This window comes from Hypanus sabinus, chromosome 5 (genome assembly GCF_030144855.1).
Source record: "Hypanus sabinus isolate sHypSab1 chromosome 5, sHypSab1.hap1, whole genome shotgun sequence".
Lineage (NCBI taxonomy): Eukaryota > Metazoa > Chordata > Chondrichthyes > Myliobatiformes > Dasyatidae > Hypanus > Hypanus sabinus.
Window position 1 is genome coordinate 164474724 of NC_082710.1, and position 6765 is coordinate 164481488.

The window sequence follows — 6765 nt, forward strand, 5'->3', positions numbered from 1 at the left end:
TGCAATTAAATGTTTGAACTTTATAAATTTTAATCTGAAAATGATATTAGTTACAGAAAGGGAAAGGGCGCATTTTAAGGAAAAGGCAGAAGTTCACGTTGGAGCTCATTGACATGTCCCTCCGAGCGTCGCTGACCTTTCAACCTTCATTCCCAGTCCACCCGCATCTGGCCATCTACCATATCATCAATGCTGAGTGGGATCAGTCAAGCCACATGAAGAAGAAGTGCTAAGCTCATTCATTGAGTTATTTTCATCGTTTACAAATTGGTCTTATGCATTGGTCATTATCACTTCCTGTTTGATTTTTGACACATCCTGTAATACATAAAACATATTATAAGGTCAGTAGCTGCCATTTTCCTTGACAAACGCTGCTAAACCTAACAAATAAAGTACATTATGGCAACACGAGTGAATCTGCAGATGCTGGAAATAAATAAAAACACAAAATGCTGGCAGAACTCAGCAGGCCAGACAGCATCTATGGGAGGAGGTAGTGACGACGTTTCGGGCCAAAACCCTTCATCAGGAGTAATTATGGAACATTTACATTATGGAAGTACATTATAGAACGGTTTGTTCTTGGGAAACAGGAATTTCTGCACTTGAACACCTGAGACGAGCTGACCAAAATCTGTTGTTTCCTTTGCATTCTGTGTTTTATTTAGTTTTTGTTTTGGTATGGATAGCTATTTACTCTGCATCTCAATTTTTTTGCCGTAAGACCAAATTTCCATTTCCAAACTTTCCTAGCATGGATATACTGTATGCAGTCAGTGCCAATGCGCAATAATTTAGAAATCGTAATTTCCATCTAATGAAACCTTTCCGTCCAATTATCAGTTTAGTGACGGTTTTCTCCAGAATAAATGTCGACATTTGAACTTCACAACGGAAGTATGACTTGTATGTACGTCCCTACCACCACTGAGTGGCGCTGTGTCACCACTCTTGTCGTTTCTGTTTGTCTGCTCCTCAAGTTGCTGTAATTGAATCATACAATTGTCTTACAGTGATATAAGTGAATCAAAATACTACATTAAACACATGCAAAGTGTATTACTTTATTTGAGTCTGTTGCAGATTATTTAGAGATTATTGGCTGTGATAAATCATCATTAAAATATCAACATGTCATTGGACAACTGGGCGGACATGAACTAAATGAAACTGCAATATTTTTCTTAAAGGGTTTCCTGTCTTTTTATATATCTGTCAGGCTAATTATTTTTCCAACTATTATTCCTTCCAAACCCTAACTATTTTTATTTCGTCTGGATACTCAGAAGCTTGGGAGATTGGTTAATTACGACTGGGACCATAATGGAATCAGAGTTAAGAAGTGCTAATAAGCACACTTGGAGGGGAGCAGGAAGTTGTATTTATAACTGTAGCTCTGTTTTTCACAGCTCACGAGAACAGTTGAAACACAGGTGAAGGTTCTGAAGAAGAGGTTGCCAGGACTTGATAGGTAAAAGGTTAAATAGGCCAGTACATTATGCCCTGAAGCACAGGAGATTGAGGGGGGATCTTGTGGAGGTACACAGAAAGATGAGTGAATGTGTAGGTGAATACGTGGAGGCTTTCTTCCCCCTCAGTTTCGGTGAGATGAAAGCTAGAGGCCACAGGTTTAGGGAGAAAAGTGAAATATCTAAGGGGATATTTCCTGAGGGGAAATGTTGTTGGTCAGAAGGTGATGCAAATGTGGAAGGAACTGCAAGAGGCGGGTTCCATTGTAACACGTAAGAGAAGCCTGGATAGGTACATGGATGACAGGGGTATAGAACCATAAACCATAGAACACTACGGCACAGTACAGGCCCTTCAGCCCTCCATGTTGTGCCGACCCATATAATCCTTAAAAAAAAGTACTAAACACACACTACCCCATAACATTGAACATTGACTTCTCTGACTTCTGTTAATGCCCCTCCTCCCCTTCTTACCCCATCCCTGATATATTTAGTTGTTTTTTTCTCTCTCTGCCCATCACACTGCCTGTTCTCCATCTCCCTCCGGTGCTCCCCTCCCCCTTTATTTCTCTCTAGGCCTCCCATCCCATGATCCTTTCCCTTCTCCAGCTCTGTATCCCTTTTGCCAATCACCTTTCCAGCTCTCAGCTTCACCCCACCCCCTCCGGTCTTCTCCTATCATATTGCATTTTCCCCTCCCCCTCCTACTTTCAAATCTCTTACTATCTTTCTTTTTGGTTAGTCCTGACGAAGGGTCTCGGTCCGAAACGTCGACGGCGCTTCTCCCTATAGGTGCTGCCTGGCCTGCTGCGTTCCGCCAGCATTTTGTGTGTGTTGCTTGAATTTCCAGCATCTGCAGATTTCCTCGTGTTTGTCTACCGGCCCATAAGCCTCCATTGTTCTTTCATCCATGTGCCTCCAAGAGGCTCTTAAACACCCCTAATGTTTCAGCCTCCACCACCATCCCTGGCAAGTCATTCCAGGCACTCACAACCCTCTGTGTAAAAAACTTACCCCTGATGTCTCCCCTAGACTTCTTTCCCTTAATTTTGTACATATGCCCTCTGGTGTTTGCTATTGGTGCCCTGGGAAACAGGTACTGACTATCCACCCTATCTATGCCTCTCATAATCTTGTAGACCTCTATCAAGTCCACTCTCATTCTTCTACGCTCCAAAGAGAAAAGTCCCAGCTCTGCTAACCTTGCCTCATATGACCTGTTCTCCAATCCAGGCAACATCCCGGTAAATCTCCTCGGCACCCTCTGCATAGATTCCACATCCTTCCTATAATGAGGTGACCAGAAATGAACACAATACTCTAAGTGCGGTCTCACCAGAAATTTGTAAAGTTGCAACATGACCTCTCTACTCTTGAACTCAATCTCCCTGTTAATGAAGCCGAGCAACCCATAGGCCATCTTAACTACTCTATCAACCTGTGCAGTGACCTTGAGGGATGTATGGATTTGAACCTCAAGGTCCCTTTGTTCATCCACACTCTTAAGTAACTGACCATTAATCCTGTAATCAGCCTTCTGGTTTGTCCTTCCAAAATGGATCACCTCACACTTGTCCGGATTGAACTCTGGAGTTACATCTATCATTAAAGACCCTCACCATTCAGGATAGGCCTTCGTCTAGAGGACAGCCAGGAGCCGACAGACCCACAGTCAGCATTTTACAAACAGATTCTTCCCCTCCACCATCAGATTTCTGAAGGGCTGATGAACACCACCTCATTATTTGACCTTTGCATTCTTTACTTAATTTGTGAATGATTGAAATTTCTATGTTTTCATGAAACTACCAAATCTCATGCCGAATATCAGAACCAGAATCAGGTTTAATATCACTGGCATATGTCATGAAATTTGTTGTTTTCCAGTAGCAGAACATTGTAATCCATAGCACTCAGAGCTATAAATTACAATAAGAAACACGCACAAAATGCTGGGGGAACTCAACAGGCCAGGCAGCATCTATGGCAAAGAGCGAACAGTTAATGTTTCAGGCCGAGACTTTTAGAAGAAAGTCTACTTTCTTCAGAACAGGGGGTTTACATGCATCCTGGAGGGGCGCCAGTGATGAGAAGATTGTGACAGTTATTCTGATTCTGAAGTCTATTCCTTGCTGCATAAGGTTAATCATTTGGAAACTGCGCTCAGTACACCAGTCATTTGTATAAACTGAGGAAAGCTGAAATCCAGCTGATATTTCACGGAGAACTCCATTGTTCAGACCGCTAGAAGCTGAGAAGCTATATTTCACTCCATCTTTTTATTCTCATTACTTAGCCAAGGTTCATTCATGCTGCTCTGGGCTTTTCAGTCACGTGACAAGCCTGTTTTATGCCATTGAAAATCTATAAGACTCAACAAGCTTGTCAGTAACAACCCGGTTACTGCACTGCCAACTGGGGTTAGACGCGATCTAACATTGGAGAAATCCAGCACGGATTTGTTGATCGGTCAGTACGTTCACACGCCTGCTCCCTCACTACCGCGACCTCTGCTCATTGACGAGTATAAATGATTTGGATGGCCGGGTTACTAAGTCTGCAGATTGTCATGATGTGTGCTGGCAATATCGTAATTCCCAAAGACCATCGGCGGCTGGGCCGAGCGACACCGCGAGAAAGAACATTCTCAAAACTAGAACCCAGCAATTAGCGCTAATCGGGCTTCTGCTTAAATAATACAAGTAAGACAGAATCCCTAACCTACCAAAATATACTTAATAAGAAGGCACAACGAGACCGCATTACAAAGAGCGAGTCACTTGAGAAAAACAACAAGTGATTATTGAACCAATCAGGTGCTATAAAACCTCGGGCCCAGCGCCCCTCACAGGCCAAAGAACTCATTACAAAGACGATACGCTGGCATTGGACAACGTCGGAGGGCGCAGACAGGGGCAGAGGAGTGGCAGATGGCATAGATAGAGTATCTTTTCCCATGGGCCGGCTGCTGGTGTGGTGGCATCAGCACTCGACTTCAAGGCAGGTCCCGAGTTCAAACCCGGGCAGCAGCGGTATCTGCGCGGAAGAAAGGCCTGGCCATCTACCTCCGTATCTTGCTACGAAAACACTACGAGGTCAGGAAGAGTCGGCCTCGAACGAACAGCAATCTTACCCCAGGGTCAATATGTCTAACACTGGACGGCATTATAGGGAGTAAGTTCCGAGGACACGCGCAAGACAAGTGTTTGAGTTTCAGAGTGGTGGGGGCCTGGAATGGGGTGACAGAGGCAAATACCAGAGAGGAGTTTTAAGGGTTCTTAAATAGCCACATGACTGTGCAGAGAATGAAGGGATATAGACATTGTGTAGACGGAGGGAAGAGGCACTCCGTGGACAGGAGGAGTCTGTACTGTTTTCTATTTCGCTTAGTCAAAACTTCAGTCAGATCTGGAGAAATAATCTGCTGGAGGGATCACCAGGGTGTGGGAGAAGGAGTCATCAAGTCAAGACTCTGCATTTTGTGTCTGCAGCTACAACTCCTTTGCATATGTTTCCAGTGGTTCACCTTGAAATTTGACTGATGCAAATCGAAAGCAAATGTGGCAACGTATGGACTTCACAACAAAACACAGGAATGACACAGCGGGTCGGGCAGCAGCTGTGGATGCTTCAGGCTAAGACTCGTCAGTAAGGCTGGAATGGAAGGGGAGGGGGAACAGGAGGAAACCTGTAGATGCAGAACTCGGAGCAACACACACGCAGTGCTGGGGGATCACAGCAGGCCAGGCAGCAGCTGTGGAAAGGAGTGCACAGTGGCCAGGAAAGGGGAAGGGGTCAGAATAAGAAGGAGGCGGGAGGTGGGAAGTACGGGCAGGCAGCTAACACCTGGCGAGGAGCAATGTGGATGTGAGAAACTGGGAGGCGATAGGTGGAGGAGGTAAAAGGCTGAGAAGAGTTGGAGGGCGAAGAGAAATTTCTGTTCACCCAGCACTTCAAGAATTGCAGCTTTTGTGTCTTTACTCAGGAGTCTCCAAATGAAGCAGAAATGTTTTTTTTTTAAAAAAATCTGAGGTTGGATTCGCAGGAGGAAACCCCCTCCACATTAGTTTTACACATTTCTAGTCAGGGTTTCCGTTGCCCCCGCAAAATATCAACACAGCCCAGACGTCAACATTTGTAGATCGTGTCTGAGGTTGCCAGAGAGACTTTCATAAACAACACACAAGACATTCCGGAGAAATTCAGCAAGTCAGGCAGCGTCTAATGGAGATGAGTGAACTGTCGGCGTTCAGAGCCGATGCGCTTCCCTAGGTCTGAAAACGAAAGGGACAGGGATTTCGGTCCATTAGTGCTGACTGGCTTGTTGAGTTCTCCAGCAATTTGGGAGCGTTGTCAGAGAACTCAGAGTAACACACACACACAATGCCGGAGGAACTCGACGGGCCGGACGGCCTCAATAAGAATGGACGCTTCGAGCCGCGACCCTGCACTGGGAGGTTTAACGGCTGGGCGGGAACGCATCAGATCGCTTTGCCGCGAAGAAATACCTTGACCCCTTCATCCCGCTCCGTCCTTTTCCCCATCGGGTGCGCATTTTTCTCCAGCTCCTCCAGATAGCGATCCCTGTAGGTCGACACGCTGATAATCGCTACTTTGTCCATGAATCTGCGAAGCAACAGAACTGTCAAAACAAACAACCCCGGACTTGCTGAGAGTTTGCAGCGATAGGTACCAGCGCGCATGCCGAACCCTCTAATGCGCCTTTCTCTCTTACCTCTCCAGTGGAGCCTGATACCATTTCAGGGATGTTGCGGACATTTTTTTTTGTTTTTGATTTATATTTTGGGAGGGGAGATGGATGTTCCGAGATGCTGCCCCGAGCTCAGCTGAAAGTAAATGTAAATTAGTGCGGAAAGCAAAGGGAGTTTCTGATTGGATACTTCCAGTTCCGTGTTTACATTTCAAATACTGACGCGGCTGCTGGTGTTTTGCGAAGTCTATTTTTGTTTTGGTAATCTGAAATTTAACGGAAATGGGAAGTCTTTGCTCACTTTCGTAAACCCATACTTCTCGATGTTTCGGGTGATCAGAATCAGCGGGAACGGTTTCACAACCCCTGCGGCTCCTGGCAGACGAGAACGCCTTAGACAAACCTTGGTTACGCGAAGTGGGCGTGACGGGTGGCGGCAGATAGTGGAATCGGAGGGGCCAGGAAGACGGAATACTGTGAGGGAGGTGGGGAACGGTGGAAGGGATAACCAACGGGAGTAGTGTGTGATGCACCATCAATAACTCACACTGAGACGTAAGGCGAGATATCGGCTTTTAT

At 45.6% G+C, this 6765-nt stretch overlaps 1 long non-coding RNA gene across 1 annotated transcript; it reads right to left on the reverse strand.

The window, feature by feature from the left end:
• Positions 1-6435, reverse strand: LOC132394535 (uncharacterized). Its single transcript, XR_009512358.1, has 3 exons — positions 6211-6435; positions 5984-6101; positions 1-318 (listed from the first exon to the last, which is right to left on the reverse strand). It is a non-coding gene; the product is annotated as an uncharacterized LOC132394535 (long non-coding RNA).
• Between the last annotated feature and the right edge of the window lie 330 nt (positions 6436-6765).